The sequence below is a fragment of the Triticum aestivum genome, chromosome 2D, assembly GCF_018294505.1.
Source record: "Triticum aestivum cultivar Chinese Spring chromosome 2D, IWGSC CS RefSeq v2.1, whole genome shotgun sequence".
NCBI classification, from domain to species: domain Eukaryota; kingdom Viridiplantae; phylum Streptophyta; class Magnoliopsida; order Poales; family Poaceae; genus Triticum; species Triticum aestivum.
Window position 1 is genome coordinate 582,175,451 of NC_057799.1, and position 20,152 is coordinate 582,195,602.

Here is a 20,152-nt window from a genome sequence, read left to right on the forward strand (position 1 = left end):
TTACCCGGGTTATCTAACCCGGAAGTATGCCTACAGGCCGCTAAGTGTGTTATTACGGCTGTGTTAAGGATACAATTGAGGACCAGTCTTTTTTGATTCATATTCCGGGTTATATATCTAAAACATATGATTCTCAGGGCGGTAAGCCGCCTCGAGACTTGTGATCTGCCCTTCTATGCAGGATACTTACAGGCACCTCTTTTGAGGTTAAGAAAAACAAAGGATTGATCATGACCCGGAGAAATATCAAAGAGACAGCTTCAAAAGACTTTAGCATTCAATACGTGCACGATGGCACGGCAGAGATAAACTGTTGCACCTACTCTATTACAAAACTCATCAAGTCTAAAAGGGTGGAGCATTGTTTGGTAAACCGCCAGCCGAGTTACGACGCTTGCTGAGTTGAAGTCTCCGGCTCGTTCCTATCCCCTCCTCCGGCTGATCCCAAGACCTGGAAAGTTGATGACTTCCAGTCGATGCCACTGAGAGCTTCAAATTGGGCTTCCTCGTCAATTAACCCGGCCGGGTCAATCTCCGGGGCGAAAGTGTGTTGACGAGCCAGCGGGATCAAGTTGAGGGCTTCATAGCGAGGGGTTGGAATCCTCTGATTCTCCGCATTGTAACCCGGCTGGTACTTGGTCAGATCTGTGTCGTTCCCAATAAGGGTGGCCACCGGGCGTACAGCCTTCACGCAAGCTGCGAAGTCCTTTTGATCGAAAACTGAGCCGTCTTCCTTCAGGCTTGGATAGCCAAGGGCGATGTCCGCCGGGTCTAACTCCGGCAGGAATGCATTGGCCCGGCTCAGCGCGGCGATCGCTCCGGCTCTTGCAGAGGCCCGTCGCAGCTCTTGAATCCGTTGAGGCAGTACAGCGAGCCGGCGAAGGACTTCTGCCAAGTGAGTCGGCACCTCGTTGGATAACGCCACCACAGCTAAGGCACGCTGTGACCCGGTGTAGAGCTGCTCCACTAGGGTATACACGGCCTTCAGCTTGGTGACCACGCTCTGATTAAGGTTGGCACTTCTGGGACTTGTTTAACAGAATCAGATAAGCCGACGACAAGAATGAATTATGAGATATAAGCATTCTAAACTCGATGAAAGCCGGTGAGGCGACTTACCGAAGATGGCGGCCACCATTTGGGAAACCTGGCGCTTTAGGCCGGAGAGCTCGGCGGTTTTCTCGGAGAGAGTCTTCTCCGCCTGTTCAGCCTGGGTTACCAATGCGGCCTTTTCTTCGGCCCATGCCTTCCGCTCAGCGTCGAACTCTGTCTTCAGCTTCTCTTGCGCGGCGATGCTGGACACGAACTTGGCGTTTGCCTTCCGGGTCTCCATCTCTTGCATCTTCAGCCAGCTTGTGAGATCAGCAAGGTCAGTCTCCAGTTTCTTGCCAGCAGCCTGTATAAGTTTTCGGGTTATGGCATGAACAATTACTCTACAAATTTAAAGTCCCAAGCGTTTTCCAAGCAAAGACTCTTGGCACTTGGGGGCTAATGCATATTGAACGTTTTCTATCTACATATTGCCGGTTCAAATGGAGTAAGCCGGAACCTAAGTCTATAACGTACTCAGTCATAAGTCGTCGACTTGGGGGCTAGCATGGTACAGGTAACTAAGCAGTAAATAAGAGGACAAAAGGATGTTACCTCAGACTTCTGCTGGATCTGGGTCACCATGGCAACCTCGGCGTCCCGGCTCTTGTGCACTTGGCTGATGTAGCCAGAGACGAGCTCTCCAATGCTCAGGTTGGTGTAGTCGGAGAGGTCCAGGTTCACCCGGTGGGGCTGCAGCAACTCCCCCTTAGCGGAGCACTTGGCCAGCACGGTAGGTCTCCCCGGCTCAACGAACTCCGTCCGGGTGATTACCATGTCCGGGTCATTTGTTGGTTGGACCGAGCCGGAGGCCTCCGGGTCAGCAGAAGCTTCTACAGGCGCCGTGTCCATTGGAGTGGTGGCTTCGGGGGCGGAGGCAGCTGGCGGTTCTTGGACCGTCACCTCCGGCTCAGGCAAATCCGGCACTCCGGCCGACTTGGTTTTCTTCACCCTCTTGGTGAGCTTTGCCTGGCACTAAAAGAACAACAAAGGTTAGTACAAAAAATATGAGTAAAGATCAGAACAACATGAGATGATTATCGTTACCCGGGCGCGGTCTTGAAAGCCGGCAGATTCGACTACATAGAGTCGCCGGAAGAAGGGGAAGTCTCCTGATAATTTGAGTCAGAAGAATTAAGCGGTTGGCGTATAACACCCGCAAAAGGATGAAAAGGGTACAATTTTGCGATCACCTCGGTCCGGCGTTTCCTTGATGCATCAGGTAACCCGGAGGAGAGGTCAGTGTCCTTGCTGGTCCGGGTGTGCCGCCGGCTCTCATGAACCTGTCGCTTCAAAATAAATTGAGGATCTTGGTAAGCTAAAGGATGGGAAAAGCTTACTTTCCGGGTTACTCTTCGGGTTTTCAGCCTTGGCAAGGGCTCCGAGTCGGAGGAAAGTATTGTTACCTCTTCAACCACCGGGTTACTGGCTCCGGTGTCCTCCTGTTGATAAATAGCATTGATAAGGCGGACAGAAATAAACGACAAGTATAACAAGAGCTTACAGCTTTAGGTATTACCTCAGACTCGGAGCTGTCACTTAGCTGCAACAGCTCCGAAGCAGTGGGCCTACTTCCCTTCTTACGGGGAGCGGCTTTCTTGGCGGCTTTCTTTACCTTTCTGGCCTTCTTGGCCGCCTCATGGTCATATTTGACCCGCCAGAACTTATCGTCAGCCTGAAAAATACAATGATGATTTCTTCAAATGATTCAGATGAAGGTTATATACAGAAGAAGATAGGATGATCAGATTGGCGGCTTACCGCTGGGGCTGGGTTGGTCTTGTAGAAGGGGGCTAACCCGGTCCTTCCACAGTCTGCCAGGCTCTCGTTCAAGAGAGCCTTGGTCATCTCCTCTGCAACGTCTTCAGGAAGATCATTGCGGCTGTGTCTCTGAGGGTCATCTTTTCGGCCCGTGTACTCACACATTAAGCCGGGGCGGCGGCTCAATGGGATCACCCGCCATGAGACCCAGACCCGAACCAGATCGATTCCATTTAGACCATTGCCCAGGAGAGCCTTGATCTTGTTGATGGTGGGAAGCAGAGGCTGGCGCTCCGCCGGAGTCAGTTTGTCTGACAATGGGGGTGTTGACTCCAAACGTGATGGGCGAAAGCCGGGCAGCGGACTTTCATCAACCGGTGACGTATCTTGGCAATAGAACCAAGTCATGTTCCAGTCCTTTGGGTGGCTCAGCGGCTCGGCATAAGGGAAAAGACAGTCTCTTCGCCGCTGAATGGAGATGCCACCTAGCTCTAGGCTTGGTCCATTGGCGCACTCATTCTGACGGTTTAAGTAAAAAAGCTCTCTGAAGAGCAGCAGACTAGGTTCTTCTCCAAGATAAACCTCGCAGAAGACTTGGAAATTGCAGATGTTGGACACTGAGTTGGGTCCTATATCTTGAGGCCGCAAGTCGAAGAAGTTCAGAACGTCTCTGAAAAACTTTGAACCGGGCGGTGCGAAGCCCCGGCTCATATGATCCGCAAAAATCACTACCTCCCCGTCCTTTGGCTGTGGTCTCTCTTCTGACGGGTCAGGGGCACGGTAGGACATGACATCCCTCTTGGGTAGATATCCGGACTTAACAAAATCTGCTAGGGTCTCATTGGTGACATTGGACCTCATCCAGTTGCAAGTAATGGGAGCTTTGGGAGGCATGGTGAAAGTCGGCGGTCTATGATAAAAGGAAAAACGTCCGGGTTAATTATGAGCTGGAAGCAATCTACAGTTCAATATCAAGGTGGCGGCTTATGAGGGGACTAATGGTATACACTTCAGTGCATCGGGCTATTTAAGCCGCCGAGGGATTGAGAATAATTTGATCATCTACAGGCCTTATCACAGCTAAGCCGGAAATTTTTGTGGCGCATAATTTTCTTTAAGCCAGAAGGTCCTACGGCGCGCGGTTTCTTTAAACCGGAACTATAAACCGCCGGGATTCAATGATTGCAGTTTTTTACTAAGTGTGGTAAAACAGGTTTCACACATTGCAGTAACTTTTTTGGATCAAAATGGTCCGGCAAAAGAAAAATTTCTAGACCTAGAAACAAAAGCGAGGGAGTTCTTGGGCTCGAACAAAGTTCCTATGCAGTAAAAAGAGAGCTGCTTGCGTGTAAAATGGGTGCTAAACAGTCACCGCAATAGTTTTATGCAGATCTAAGATCAAAAGGAGCAGTAAGAAAGAAAACTACCAGAGTTTGTGGCAATGGTGATGAACTATGAAGAACACGGACGAACTACTCGATCCCTAGTACGGATCTGCCCTATGGAGTAGCGGAGACTCACCGGGGCTGGATAGAAGCGGAGGTTGCCGCCGTTTGTCTGGTCCGAGTCAGGGTGATGCAGCGGCCAAGGTTGACGAAGACCGGGGGCGCGACGGCGGCGGCAGTAGCAGAGCTCGGGCAGAGGAGCAATGGCACGAGGAAGAAGATGGAGAGAGAAGTGGCTGAGAGCCCGTCGGGCCGGCCTATTTATAAGGCAAGTTCATAAGTGGGCGCGAGATTCAAGGAGACCACGGCGTGGTTATCTCCCCACGAAACGCCTCGATTTTCGGGATGACAGTAAAGAAAAAGATCCGTTGCGGATCTGGTGGAGTAAAAAACGGACTTAATGGAAGATGACGTCACGGCGGATTATCCGGAGTCCAGAGGATGACGTCACGCCGGGTTATGGCCTTCACACAATTGTAAGCCGGAGGTTTTCTGTCGAAGGAATGGAAGATTGACATGAGCCGGCTCAAATCAATCTGGGGCCTAATGTTGAGGATATAGACCTTAGAGTCACCCGCCAGGAGGGGCCGGGTTACTCATATGGTCACTACCAGAAGCCCGGCGCCAAGCTTAAAGACGGTGGGCCAAAGATGGGCTTAAGACCCGGAGATGGCTTAAGGCCCGTAGATACAACCGTTATTATGGTAGAACTTGTAGTGTAAGGCAAGAATAGTTGAGAGTCCGAGCCGGACACTCTTATGAGCCGGCCGGGACTCTGAGAGCTGCTAGGCGTCAGCCTCCCTATATAAAGGGACGACCCGGCAGCGGTTTAGGGACAAGTACAATCTCATCGAAAGCCAGGGATAGCGGTTTAAGCTCCCTGGTGATCGTAACCCTAATCAATACCACCTCAAACTGGATGTAGGCTTTTACCTTCACCGTAAGGGCCGAACCAGTATAAACCCTCGTGTTCTTCCTAGCTGCGATGGCTCCACGACTAAGTCCTAGCTCAAGGACATCTGCCGTGACAATTCCACGACACAAACCCTTCTGATAGGATGATCTAGTGTGCGTCAAGCCATCAGCAACAAAAAGGAACCCCAAAAGACCAACCTGCCAAAAACAGAATTGCAAATCTTTTACAACAATGACTCATAGAGCAAGCAACTGACAATGAAGGGACCAATAAGAGAAGCAATCACAATGGCCAAGGAGAAAAAGTGCACTCCAGGAGAGAAGGAACCGCACACAAACTCATAGAAGAGCAATCTGATAAAGAACTATAATAGGAAATCCGAAGAACAAAGTGCTTGCTAGAAGCATTTTTCTACATGAGCATTTTAAAAGTTGTCTTAGGTACTGACATGGCACCGGGCTAAGCTATCTAGAAGCGATAGATGATGGCGAGTAGAGAATTTGCAGAAGAGAAGAGCAAAAAATGCAATTACACCACCAAGGAAGCCAAGTAGTACCTGTTGCATGTTTCCTATCTGTTCATTTTACAGTCTTTGAGAAGTTTCACTGCCAATTTCACATGAACTAAAGCTTGCATATGCATACTAAGATTAATTTTGCCTCACACGTTGAAAGAACATGCGGTGCCCCCATGTTTGGTTTTGGTAATTAATGACAATCTCTATGGACTAATGGTTGCCTTGAGTTTTATTTGAAGGGTTTGTCCATAGGCTTTTCTTGGGGTCCATTTGTTGGTTTCAAGGAGAGTTTATGATGACCAAGGTGCTATTAAGGAATTATCCGAAGATTGGCCTTGTGAGTGTTGAGCTTATTGCAAGCATGTCTTGAAGAAGAAGTGTGTGTGATCATTCATGTTTACCTTCAAGACATCATCCAAATGAAGAGAGTTGGAAAGATTCAAGGTTGATCAAGACTAAGTCAAAGAGTGAATCAAGTTGATCAACTCACAAAGCGTAGAAGATGTACCGAGAGGGATCAAGCGATCCCATGGTATGGTAAGCATTGTCAATTACGCTTTGTGTACTAACCCATGATCTTCGTGAGAGTTCTTTGTGGGGTTAGGTTGCGGTGTGCAAGTTCAAGTGAAGCATCATGAAGAGATCAAATGCTTGAAGCCTGTCGTCCATTGTGGTGACAATGGACTTGTGAAGATGTGCGGAAGAGTGGCTCACCCATAGTGGAGTATGGGGGAGCAATCAACTAGTCTTCATCGAGCCAACGCAACCAAGAAAGGTGGTCCAACTTGAGGGAGTCAAGATCGTCATCATCTAGCTCAAGTGGACCATGTGTAAGGCAAAGGTTTGCCCTTGATAGGTTTTCTATTTTACCGGTCTCATGATGGTAGTTGGGAGACCGGGTTATAGGATCGATTGTCGTACTATCAAGGGGGGCTCTCAATGAGTAGCTTGATCGTATCATTCGTAGAGAGCTCAAACCATTGCATCCTTGCATCATCTTTCTTGGTTCTTGTTTGCTTCTCTTTGTGAGTTTTGGAGCTTTTGGTCATCTTGTTGACAAGCTCGAGTTCATCCAAAACGGAGTTCACTTGCATCTTCTATGATGTTTTCGATGTTGGAGGTTATGTCTGTTCTTCTCTGTTTTGATGCTACTCATCGTCTTGTTTCCAACAAGCTTGAGTTTGCTCAATTCGGAGCTCATATACAGAAGTTATGGCAGTTTTGGTTTTCCGTGGAGTATACTTGTTTTCGTGGAAGTGGCTTTAGGATGGCGCCAGTGGTAGTACCGCTGGGCCGGAGCGGCAGTACCGCGTATCGCCATAAGCGGTAGTACCGCTGTCCCACAGCGGTAGTACCGCCCATGGCCATAAGCGGTAGTACGTCTCCGGTTCTGCGCTGGTACCGCCTCGACTCGAGACGTGGTTTTCTCGTGTCAGGTTTAGCGGCAGTAGGAGCGGTAGTACCGCGGCTACCACCGCCCCTAGTGCCGCTCAATGGCCCTCCTCTCTGTTCCTTCTCCCTGTGCTAGTGGTAGGCGTTGTGCGCGGTCCCAGCGGTAGTACCGCTGGGCCAGGCGGCAGTACCGCTGCGGCCAACGGTAGTACCGCTGGCTCCAGTGGTAGTGCCGCTCATACGGCTCTGCCTCGCCCTCTGTTTTGCTCCGCTCTCCGTGTTCTACCGCCCGGGCGGTAGTACCGCTCCCCTGAGCGGTAGTACCGCTCGTGCGCGGACTGAGCACATAACGGTTGGATTCGGGAGCCCCTATAAAAGGGGGTCTTCTTCCCCATTCAACCTTATCCTTTGAGCTCGTGTTCTTCCCCCATTGTTGACCTTCTTCGAGCTTGCTAACTCTCAATCCCTCCATGGATTCTTACTAGTTTTTGAGGGAAAAGAGAGAGGAGATCTAGATCCACATTTCCACCAATCACTTTCTCCTCTATGTGAGGGGAACCCCTTGGATCTAGATCTTGGAGTTCTTGGTGTTCTCCTTCTTGTTCTTCCTCTCATTTTCCTCCCTCGCATTAGTTTCTTCGGTGGGATTTGAGAGAGAAGGACTTGGGCACTCTGTGTGCCCTTGCCATTGCATTTGGTGCATCGGTTTGAGTTCTCCACGGTGATACGTGGAAGTTACAAGTTGAGAAGCTTATTACTCTTGGGTGCTTGGTACCCTTGAGCTTGTTCCTCTTGGGTGCTTGGGCGCCCTAGACGGTTGGTGGTGTTCGGAGCTCAATCATTGTGGTGCAAAGCTCCGGGCAAGCGTCGGGGTCTCCAATTAGGTTGTGGAGATCGCCCCGAGCAATTTGACGGGTACCGGTGACCGCCCCCAAGGGTTGCCAAAGTGTACGGGTTCGGTGACCGCCCCCATGGGTTGCCATTTGTACGGTTCGGTGACCGCCCTCAAGGGTCCCTTAGTGGAATCACGGCATCTTGCATTGTGCGAGGGCGTGAGGAGATTACGGTGGCCCTAGTGGCTTCTTGGGGAGCATTGTGCCTCCACACTGCTCCAAACGGAGATTAGCATCCGCAAGGGTGTGAACTTCGGGATACATCGTCGTCTCCGCGTGCCTCGGTTATCTCTTACCCGAGCTCTTTACTTATGCACTTTACTTTGTAATAGCCATATTGTTTCTTGTCACATATCTTACTATCACCTAGTAGTTTTTCTTGCTTAGCATAAGTTGTTGGTGCACATAGGTGAGCCTAGTTGTTGTAGGTTTTGTGCTTGACAAATTAACCGCTAGGATTATTCCGCACTTGTTTAAGCCTAAACCGTAATTATTTTAAAGCGCCTATTCACTCCCCCCCCTCTAGGCGACATCCTCGATCTTTCACACGTCATAACTAATATCAGTAACTAAAGAAAGTATGATACTTACCAAGGGAAAATCATGTGGGGAAAAACCTTGGGAGGTACCTTAGAATCTTTAAGGCTGCCAGGGAAAATAGAAACTTGCAGACAGCTTTGTCCTTCCATAGGGTGGTTCAAGATGATGGAGGCTGATGTTTATTTTGTTTTTTAGCTTCATACACCTAGGCAAAGTCTAGTGTATGTGCGGCACCTGATGTGAACCTATGATTTGTTTTCTGGCTCCTAATAGATATGACAGCGCTCGTGTCAATTATTATTTTTTAAAGAAAGAAAAAAAGAGCCAAATTATCCATATAGCCAATGTACTCAAGTCGAAGCACTCATGTTAACAATGTCAAAAGGATATCCATATACAGAAAACTGATATTACAATTATCAAAAGATAATAATAATATCTGGCAGCTAGTCAGGATTTAGGGCTAACAAAAATATCAAGTTAAGTTCATGGGAAAAGGTCAATTAAGAGTTGAATGCAAATATTAATAAAATGTCAGAAATGTAGCTACTTTACATGGTTACTCTTGACAGATCAGAACATACTAAACTCCATGGCATACCTCAGCCGACCATGCAAGGAAGGCACACAATGGACAGCTAGTGTCCAATAGGAAGGCACACCATAGAACTTTAGATTTATTCAGTTTCTACAGTTTTTTAGAACACAAGGAAAGAAAGGGCCAGCACAACGGTAACTGCCTAGAGCATAAAAGACAACAGGCTGCACATATGTTGCAATCAAATACATGTAAATATTTAAAATGCATGGATAAACAAATGGTGGCCTGAAGTACTGTTAGGAGCTAGGAGACTGATAGATCAAGAGCAATGTATTTAAACACACCATTCATCTATTGCATCCAATAAGTTAAGAACATGTAAGCAGGCATGCAGAGGCGAAAAAGTGTAACTACTCTAGATTGGAATTTGAAATAAACTTGATCAGATTCATCCGCGTGAAGGAGGGTAAAATGGACCTGCTTTGACTAATGACCTGTCGAAATGGATGTAGGTGCAGAGGTTGATCCGTTGCTGAGGCGATCCGAACAGGTTTCTTCGCGTTGATCTGATCGGTGGCCTTTGTGCGCCTGGAAGCAAAATCTGTTCTGAATGACATAGGTAGGTTATCCAACTGGGAGCGAGTAGGTTGTTCATTACTTAAGCACAACAAAATTTAGAGAAAGGAACACATAGTGGCATGCTAGCATCATTGTCAGACTGAATTCCTTTAGCTCACCACCTAAGATAAAGACATACTGCAAGACCTATGATTCCATCTTTACATAAATTGAGAGACATATACCTATGACAAAACTACAAGCTCTACATTCGAGATGAATGCTCAGAGTTTCTTCAAGTTCATCGCAATTCTTTTGAATACGAATAAGAGAAACTTGTTGCACTCTTTTTTTAAATGAATAAAAGAACTCGTGTCATTCGATAGAACAGAACCTAAATAGTCAAATTTGATTGGTACTTACACTTTTCAGTTTCCAGAGTCCATGTTCTGGACAACATTGTCACAATGGATGCTCAGACCATCTCCCTTTATCGGTCAGCAGAACGGATTTTCAGATGTGGGCCTCTTCATGCCTTCTCCACTACTGCTGTTGCCACCTTGTGCTGGTCAGACCTAAACTATGCTACAAAAAATACAAAAAATAACACGTATTAACAGAGCAAGCTCCAAAAATCTACAGCAGGAAAATATAGATGATCAGAGCATTGAATCAAAGTGGATTTTGCTGCCGCGCCGCGGTTCGGTCAGAAGGCAACGGTAGACGTACAGATGAACTGGATCTCCGCCGTCGCTTCATGGTTAGTTGCTGCAACTGCCTCTGACTCCTCATGGATTTGGCTACAAGGTCACGCCTGATAGGGAAGTCCCAGCTTCACATTACCACTGTCAGGCTTTACTCACACCAGAAAAACTAGTGCCATTTACAAGGACTAAAGCATAACCCATTTCTCCGGTATCCTGATAACCTTGCAGTCTATTTGCTTTAGCTCTCGCGTCTTCATATGTCGACGCAGCTCTGCATAACACGCTAAGTTACCCTTCTGTATCCATGTAAAAATTAGACAATATCATGGTAATAAGAGACCTACTCGATGGTAAAACATCGCTCATATAATAAGTATGAACAGACACCAAAGAATGCATCCTTTTAAATATCCTTTTAAATAATTCCGAGGGCATCATGACTATTGCAAAGGCATGTACAAATAAAGACATGGCTAAGAGGAATGAATGTGACTTTCGGGATGTGAGAAATAAGGGCAGCATCTTCCGCATGGCATCTCTTGACCAGAAATAAGGGCAACAACGAGAACAGCGAAATAAGAGTTCACGTGTCCACCTCGAGACTTGATTCACTTGGAAAAGAAACTGAATAAAATGGAGGTAAGAACTGGATAGGGCAAAAAAGATGGTACCAGTGATTGTCAACGTTGGCGAGGTTGCAGAGGTGTAACCACTGGGCTGCTCTCATCAGGCCACCCAAACCCTATCCATGAAAATATACAAACTGTTAGAGAATTTAGATGCTAGACCCGCTTGTTGATATAGAGTACTACAAGCTTTACAATCTTATCCTTCTTAATCAATCATCAGCCAAAATAGCAGAAGACCAAACATCATTATTTATAAGCTTGGAACAGATTAGATAAAACCGAAGTGCAAAAGGATTATCCATGAAAATGCAATACAAGTTGCAAAATAGTGAAAATAGTGTGAAGAAATACATGCCTTCCTGTGCTGCTTGCCCTCCTCACCTGCCTGCTCCTTCTGGTGTCACCGGCATCCTACCCCTCCCTTGCAGCTCACCGCATCGTGACAGGAGCGCCACCTGGAGCTTTGCGCCCACCGCTCCTTGCCCCGTAGCTGGCCTCTCCTCCACCCAACAATGTGTGTGCTGCCGCATGGAGCTCCAGCCTCGCCCCTCCTCTCCTCCCCATCGACCTCAATAAGCAAACACAATGCACCGAAGGAGAAATTCAGAGAAAACAATTTTATATGGATCCTGCAAAAGAAAGAAAAATAAGAACCCAAGAACACATAAGCGAGAGTACGTACAGGAGGGCACGAGGACGATGGAGACCATTGGTCGGAGTTGCCGCAGGTGACCAAAGCGGCGCTGGAGAAGGCGCAGGCAGCAGCGGCGGCACATCCGAGGAAGCAGCGCTAGAAGGTCAAGCAGCTTGTAGCAAAGTGGCGCTGGAGAAGGCGCAGGCAGCAACGCCGGCAGACCCGAGGAAGCAGCGCTAGAAGGTCAAGCAGCTTGTAGCAGGCGCCCTGACCGCCCCTACCGTGCGGTGCTGTTGATGGCCGCGTGGACGGACGACTGGAAGAATGCAAGGTGGAGGGGCTAGCATGGGGAGGAGCAGCTGTACGGGTCGACGGCGGCAACATGGGGGAGAGAGGACGAGGAGGAGGAGGAGGCGGCGGCGGCTAGGAGGGAGGCAAGCAGGGGTGGAACGAGGGGAAAAGCAGGTCGCGTGAGTGCTAGGTTTTTATCTTGTCGATTGACAATCTTCCCTCTCTCTCACGCAGAAACCAGCCCAATTAAAGTGCATGGTGGGTCTGCGGGCAAACAAGGCCCACTCGTCATGCAGACAGAAGTGAAACACCCAGGTAAAGAGAAAGGGACTGTCAAGGTTTCGACACCACGGTAAAAGGTACAACGGGTACCAGATCGTGCGAAGGAGAAGGGCCGCTCGACGCAGATGGCCCAGGTTAGCGGGTAGTCTAGCGGTGTTTATATGTTCAATGTTGACACTATTGTCGAAAAGATGAAGGATTTATGTAAAGGTAATGGTCGCTGCGCCCCTGTGGATTTTTGTTATATGAAGAAACTAGTGTTGCTATTGTAGAAAACAAAGTTAGCCAAATCTCAACGGCTGGCTTCATAACGTCTCACCAGATTCAGATTTAGCAAACTTTAGTTGGGTTGCACTGTCATGTAACATAAAAATTGTTGCATCGGCACATCCAAATGCTCATAATGCATTAAGTTATATTTTCATGAATAGTGATAATGGCACACCAGTTAACACAAATGCTCACTTAAATAACAAAGCAAGGTTCTTAGCTCTAAGAACATCAGTATGGCAATTTCAGCAGACCAACATCAAGCAACCTTTTCAGCCTACCATCAGTGAACTTTGGACTTCCAGTGGAAATTCCAGTGAAAAGCAGCTAGAGATATGCAGATCATTGTACTCTTCCCAAGACTAAATTGTCCAGCCAAGAGAAAAAATAGCTTTCATGTATTAATTATGTTATAAATCTTCTACTCCCTCTGTTCCAAAATATAAGTCATTAAACGAAATCCTAGTCAAATTTTTTTAGGCTACGAAATTCCTGGAGTTTCCAAATTTGCCCTCGCTCGCGACAAGAACAGATCACCTCTGACGGGTCGCGGACAGCTCACCCTCTTCCTCGCTCGCCTTCTTCCTCTCGTATCCACCGCCGTCGGCGTCTTCCTCACTGCGCCCCACCACGTCGCTGCTGCCGCCGCCTTGCTCCCGCACGCCTTGTATCCCTCCTCTATTCCACTGCCGCGCTACCACCTCAGTAGGTTCCGTGGAGAAGATGGTGAGGCCAAGGTCAGATTTTTCTGGCCATGGGCGGCGGATCTGCAAGCGGCAGAGCTGGATCCTTCGCTTCTTCGCCCCCCACCCTTATGGATTTACAACATCCATCCTTTACTCTGTCCGTGTCATTGTTGTTTACCCCTGGGAGTGTTTTTAACTTGAAAATCTCTGGTGAACTACCATTTGGAGTACATTTGCTTGCTCTATTAATTTTCTTGGATTACTCCATCTTGCTCTGTTAAGTACTCCATCTTGCTCTGTACAGTACATAGTCAAAGCTACTCCAACAGTACATAGTCAAAATTACTCCAACAAGATTGCTTGGAGTATTTAACAAGATTTAACTTGTCAACATTAACAGTATTTTTCAGTAAGTATTCTGTACATGCAGGTGTTCTGAACATGCTTCTGAATATTTCCAGATTCTGAACATGCAAGAAAATCTGCAGGAGTAAACAAGTTCTTTCAGTAGATATTGCAAGTGTTTGTTCTGAACATGTACTCTTACTGAAGATATTGCAAGTGTTTGTTCTGAACATGTACTCTTACTGAAGATATTGCAAGTGTTTGTTCTGAACATGTACTCTTACTGAAGATATTGCAAGTGTTTGTTCTGAACATGTACTCTTACTGAAGATATTGCAAGTGTTCTGAACATGTACTCTTACTTTGCTTGGAGTAATTAACTGGACATCTTGGAGTACTCCAATCATGAATTATTTGCAGAAATTCAGTGAAGTACTGTACTCGAGTGTGCATTAATTACATAAACTTGCTTGCTGTTAACTGTTGTAGCATTAGGAGTAGTTTTACTGCAGTACTGCTTGAACTACTGCAAGCATTAGGAGTACTGTAAATGGAGTGCTTGCATTAGGAGTAGCAAGTGCAGCAGTAGCCCTAAATCCAGTAGCTGCAATAATGAAACCTTTTCAAACAAAAATGATCATACAAATGGAGTAAAAATAACTTTTCAGTTAATTTAAATTAACTGAAGCTTTTCCAGTTAATTAAAATGAACTGAAACCTTTTCTGTTAATTAGGGAGGACAACAGTAGTATAGCACTGCAGCAGGAGTACTTTGTTTTAGAGTATTAACTGAAACTTCTTCAGTTAATTAGGAGTAGTAAGCAAGCTGATTTACAGTACCAATTCCTTAGATTTAAATTAACTGGAGTAGTGTAGCACTTGCTCTCTCTTCTTCTCTTGTAGTAGAGGAAGAGGAGCAGCAGACATGATGAGATGCAGAGATAGTTCATCATGCCCATCACTTTGTTCAAGTGCCATGTATGTTCTTCAGAGAACATGGCTAATATTATGGGCTGCCACATTGGTCATCTAACTTTGATCGATCAGCATTTTGCAGTTAGGTCAGTGATAATCCGCTTGTTGTGATTATGCAGCTGCAGCCTGTCTTCCTTGAACATGGGTGAAGCATATTTTTTGGATATACTCCCAAAAATATCATTGGTGTATTACTCAAAAGGAGATGGTTCATAAGGTCAGGCAGATACACGAAGCATATTTTGACCTTATGGGTGTATCTTGCAGTTTATCTAGCTAAAATTGGCTTCATATATAGGAGTACTTTGCTGCAGCACTTGTATCAAGCTGTTTCCTACTCCGATTTCCTGACATTTTCTTAATGTGGGCTAGGTGGTTATGACAATGAAGACAAGGTTGCCAGGGCTTATGATCTGTCTGCTCTGAAATATTGGGGGGCCATCGACGCACACCAATTTCCCGGTATGCATGACAACATGACTTGGTTCATGGAAACTAAAACTGTCGATGTGCATTTTCTTAATGTAAAGTACTCCAGATTAGTGGAAAATTATTGAGAGGTGGAGGAGATGTAAAGCATGACAAGGCAGGAATTCGTTGCACACTTGAGAAGGTAAAAAAAAGCAGGAGCCATTTTTCAGTCTATGATTTTTCAGTTTAGGTAAAAAAAATAGTCTGTTTTCAGTAGCTGTCTCTGATGATCCTTTAATGAGAAAAAGAACATGTGTACTCCAGATGACAGCATTTTCAGTCTAAGTACTCCAGGCAGAGGTTCTTTCAGAATTTTATTTAAAGTAAATCGGCGTGTCAACAGGATGGCAGAGGTTCTTTCAAAATTTACAGAATCGATTTGTGCTTCAAGATGACAGCAGGTTCTTTCAGAATTTTCTTTATTTTAAACAGCTCTCAAAATAGTATTGCTCCATCAGTAGAATCAGAATTTTCTTTATCTTAAAATCAGATTATGATTCAAAAAAATTCTTTATCCTAAACAACAGAGAGAGGAGATGACCATCATATTGTTTGTGCTTGCAGTGTTTCAGTCTATGATCATCAAATTGTTTGTGCTTGCAGTTATCTCCTGGAGTTAGTTTCAGCAGAGAGAGGAGATGAACCTGGGCAGCAGCCGAGCCTCAACCTGGGTGCGGACGAGGAAGAGCCCAGCACCAGGTTGCCTCCACCTGGGCGCGCGCGGGCCAGGAGGAGCCCCTGGGCGTGGAGGAGGAGCGCCTGGGCGTGTGAGGACGCAGATGGAGGTGGACTGGAGCGCCTGGCCGGAGGCGGGGGCGGGGCGGAGGCGGAGGTGGAGGGTGGGGCGGAGGTAGAAGACTAGGACCAGGGGTATTAACTGTTAGAGTTATAATATAGGTCATGTACCCCTTTGTATTTATCCCGTTGTATAAGGGGTTTCCTGCATATGTTCCACACCTGTACATGTATATATATCGGCCTATGGCCTCATGGGAATATAAGTTGCTTATTCCAAACATGGTATTAGAGCTTTAGGTCTCTTTTTTCGCACGCGCAACTCGTGCTACGATCCAATCCCGTCGCCGCCGTGTTTTCTCCCTCCCGCTCGAAGGCTCGCAGCTGTCGTCGCTCCCTCCCTCCCGCTCGAAGTCCCCGTCGCTGCTGCTCTCCTCCCGATCGGCCGCCGCCTCTCCTCCCGATCGAGTGGATCGCCAGGCTGGGCTGGGCTGCTGCTCTCCTCCCGATCGGCCGCCGCCTCTCCTCCCGATCGAGTGGATTGCCAGGCTGGGCTGGGCTGCGGCTCTCCTCCCGATCGGCCGCTGCTGTGTGGTTCGCCAGGCTGGGCTGGGCCGCTCCCTCTCCTCCCGATCTTGTTCTGTCCAGGATCCATCCCGTCCCCAGCTGCCCTTCTCGCCGGTTTCCCGTGCCAGATCCCGCTCCCAGCCGCCGTCCTCGTCCGGCTTCCTGCTGACTTCGGATCTTTGCCAAATAAAATAAAAAATGTCTGCTGCATCGGGCTATGTTGCTGCCCCTCGCTGTCCGGTGATCTTCGATGGTACCAACTACACTGAGTTCGCTGGCTTCATGCGCATTCACATGCGTGGCATTCGTCTCTGGGGTGTTCTTTCTGGCGAGGTCTGCTGTCCGCCACGTCCGGTCCCTCCGGTGGCCCCCACTCCGCCGACTCCACTGGTTCTTCCTACGGACGCTACTCAGGCCGCCAAGAATGCGGCTAAGCTTGCTGATGAGACTGCTGATCGTGCTTATGATGAGAGGGTTTTGGCTTATGAGGAGGCTCTCCAGACTTATCATGGTGCTTTGTCTGTTTACACCCAGTGGCTTGATGATGATGCTCGTGCCGCAGCTATTCTCACTGCTAGTGTTCTGCCTCAGTTTGCTTCTGAGTTTCTGGGTCTTCCTACTGTCTTTCAGATGTGGACCTGTCTTCGTCAGCGCTATGAGCCCTCTGGTGATGCCTTATACCTTTCTGTGGTTCGTCAGGAGCATGCTCTTCAGCAGGGTGACTCTACTGTTGATGACTTTTATGCACAGAGTTCTGCTATCTGGCGCCAGCTTGATTCTCTCCGCAGTGCTGGTTGTCGTACTTGCCCCTGCTGCCAGGCTGTCCAGGCCAACTTGGAGTTTCATCGCGTCTACGAGTTCCTGTCTCGGCTCCGTAAGGAGTTTGAGCCCTGGCGTGCTCAATTGTTTGCTCGTGGCCGTATTTCTCTCATGGAGGCGCTTTCAGAGATTCGTGCCGAGGAGACTCGCTTACGTGGTGCTGGTTTGCTGGAGGTTCCCTCTGTGCTCGCTACTCGGGTTTCTTCCACTCCACCTGCTGCACCGCCCCATTCTCGCTCGAGTGCTCCGCCGCTCTTGCCCACTCCTTCTGGAGGCTCAGGTCACCCCCGTTCACATTGTGACTACTGCAACAATGATGGTCATATTGAGTCCCAGTGCTACACAAAGCGGAAACACCTGCGCAAGGCGCGATCATCCTCCTCAGGGACTTCGTCATCTCCCTCGACAGCTTCAGCCATTGCTTTGACTGAGCAGGATATTCTGAGACTTAAGCGTCTGCTCGCGGCTTCAGGTTCTTCCTCGACGGGTACTGCTGGTTCTGTGACTGATGCTTCCCGCAATGAGCACCCGCCCTCTACACAGTCAGGTACATCCCCATGGGTTCTGGACTCTGGAGCTTCTTTTCATATGTCTTCTCATTCTTCCGCTTTGTCTTCTCTTCGATCGCTGGATTCTCCTGTTCATGTCTTCACTGCTGATGGTACTCCACTTTCTGTTGCTAGTAGAGGCCATCTTTCCACCCCTTCTTATTCTGTTCCTGATGTTGCTCATGTTCCTCGACTTACCATGAATCTATTTTCTGCCGGTCAACTTACTGTGGTTGTCGTGTCATCCTTGACGTTGACTCTTGTTCTGTCCAGGATCGTCGCACGCACACTCTGGTTGGGGCTGGCCCTCGCCGCCGTGATTTCAGGGTCTTTGGGAGTTGGACTGGCTTCATGTTCCTTCCGCTGCCACCACCATCGCCAGTCCCTCCGCTGCTGTCGCCTCTGTTACTGGTTCCTTCAAGCAGTGGCATCATCGACTTGGTCATCTGTGTGGTTCTCGGTTATCGTCTTTAGTTCGTCGAGGTCTTCTGGGGTCTGTCTCAGGAGATGTCTCTTTAGAGTGTCAGGGTTGTCGTCTTGGCAAGCAGATTCAGTTATCATATTCACATAGTGAGTCAGTGTCTAAGCGTCCTTTCGATTTAGTCCATTCTGATGTATGGGGTCCGGCTCCTTTCGCTTCGAAAGGTGGTCATAAATACTATATTATTTTCATCGATGATTTTTCTCGTTACACATGGCTTTATTTCATGACTTCACGTAGTGAGGTGTTGTCTATTTATAAGCATTGTGCTGCCATGGTTCATACTCAGTTCTCTTCACCCATTCGTGTTTTTCATGCTGACTCCGCTGGCGAGTATATCTCTAAGATGTTGCGTGGTGTCCTTGCTGAGCAGGGTACTCTTGCCCAGTTCTCTTGTCCTGGTGCTCATGCTCAGAATGGCGTGTCTGAGCGCAAGCATCGTCACCTTCTTGAGACGGCTCGTGCTATGATGATCGCCGCCTCTCTTCCGCCTCATTTTTGGGCCGAGGCTATCTCCACTTCCGCCTATCTCATCAACCTTCAGCCGTCCGCTGCTTTGCAGGGTGGTGTTCCTTTTGAGCGTCTTTTTGATCGTTCTCCCTATTATTCGATGCTTCGCTTGTTTGGTTGTGTTTGCTATGTTCTTCTTGCCCCTCACGAATGCACCAAACTGACCGCTCAGTCTGTTGAGTGTGTCTTCTTAGGCTACAGTGATGAGCATAAGGGCTATCGTTGTTGGGATCCTATTGGTCGTCGGATGCGTATCTCTCGAGACGTGACTTTTGATGAGTCTCGTCCTTTCTACCCACGCCCATCTTCCTCGTTTTTTTCAGTGCAGGATATCTCTTTCCTCACTTTTCCTGACTCACCTATCACCCCCGTCGCGCATGTGCCTATTCGTTCCACTCCCTCTGCTTCTCCACCCCTCGTCGATTCGCCGCCACCATCTTTCCCGGTCTCCTCACCTAGCATGTCACCGGATTCTACACCTTCCTCTCCGGTGACTTCTTCGTCGCCACCCCCCGATTCTACCTTGGCGATTCCTCCTTCTCTTGTTCCATCTTTTTCTCAGCATTACACTCGTCGTTCACGACCTGTGGATGCTTCCTTGGATGAGTCGTCCTCTTCCTCTCAGCCTACTTATGGCTTGCGTTCTCGTCCTCGTCCGCCTGTTGATCGCTTTGGATTTCCCACCGCTGGTGCTGCTGTTCTTGAGCCGACTTCTTACCGTCAGGCTGTTGTTCATCCTGAATGGCAGTTTGCGATGGCAGAGGAGATTGCTGCTCTTGAACGCACTGGTACCTGGGATCTTGTTTCTCCTCCTCCCGGAGTCCGTCCCATCACTTGTAAGTGGGTCTACAAGGTTAAGACTCGCTCCGATGGTTCTCTTGAGCGTCACAAAGCTCGTCCCGTGGCTCGTGGTTTTCAGCAGGAGCATGGTCGTGATTATGATGAGACTTTTGCTCCTGTGGCCCATATGACCACTATTCGCACACTTTTTGCCGTTGCCTCTGCACGCCACTGGTCTATATCTCAGCTTGATGTTAAGAATGCCTTTCTTAATGGTGAGCTGCGTGAGGAGGTGTACATGCAGCCACCACCTGGGTATTCTGTTCCTGATGGCATGGTGTGTCGTCTTCGTCGCTCTCTCTATGGCCTTAAGCAAGCCCCTCGCCCCTGGTTTGAGCGTTTTGCCTCTGTGGTCACTACTGCTGGTTTTTCAGCAAGTGCTCATGATCCAGCATTGTTTATTCACCTTTCTCCTCGTGGCCGGACTCTTCTTCTTCTCTATGTTGATGATATGGTCATCACTGGGGATGACCCCGAGTATATTGCCTTTGTAAAGGCCCGTCTTAGTGAGCAGTTTCTTATGTCTGATCTTGGACCTCTTCGCTACTTTCTTGGGATTGAAGTCTCTTCTACCTCTGATGGCTTTTCTATATCTCAGGAAAAGTATATCCAGGATCTTCTTGCTCGTGCTGCTCTTACTGACGAGCGCATTGTTGAGACTCCTATGGAGCTCAATGTTCACCTCCGTGCTACTGATGGTGATCCTCTCC

The 20,152-nt window shown here is 48.1% G+C and overlaps 2 long non-coding RNA genes across 6 annotated transcripts; one reads left to right on the forward strand and one right to left on the reverse strand.

The window, feature by feature from the left end:
* Nucleotides 1–9,281: 9,281 nt before the first annotated feature.
* LOC123050151 (uncharacterized) lies at nucleotides 9,282–11,115 on the reverse strand. Of its 2 annotated transcripts, none has more exons than XR_006423716.1 (4): nucleotides 11,031–11,115; nucleotides 10,382–10,630; nucleotides 10,076–10,232; nucleotides 9,282–9,700 (listed from the first exon to the last, which is right to left on the reverse strand). It is a non-coding gene; the product is annotated as an uncharacterized lncRNA (long non-coding RNA). The 2 variants fall into 2 exon arrangements; XR_006423717.1 differs by having other exon boundaries at nucleotides 10,076–10,237.
* A 1,736-nt stretch (nucleotides 11,116–12,851) lies between these two features.
* Nucleotides 12,852–15,935, forward strand: LOC123050152 (uncharacterized). 4 transcript variants are annotated; one of them, XR_006423721.1, is made up of 4 exons: nucleotides 12,852–14,688; nucleotides 14,844–14,933; nucleotides 15,010–15,084; nucleotides 15,207–15,935. It is a non-coding gene; the product is annotated as an uncharacterized lncRNA (long non-coding RNA). The 4 variants fall into 4 exon arrangements; XR_006423718.1 differs by having other exon boundaries at nucleotides 14,844–15,343; nucleotides 15,546–15,935; XR_006423719.1 differs by having other exon boundaries at nucleotides 14,844–15,084.
* Nucleotides 15,936–20,152: the final 4,217 nt, after the last annotated feature.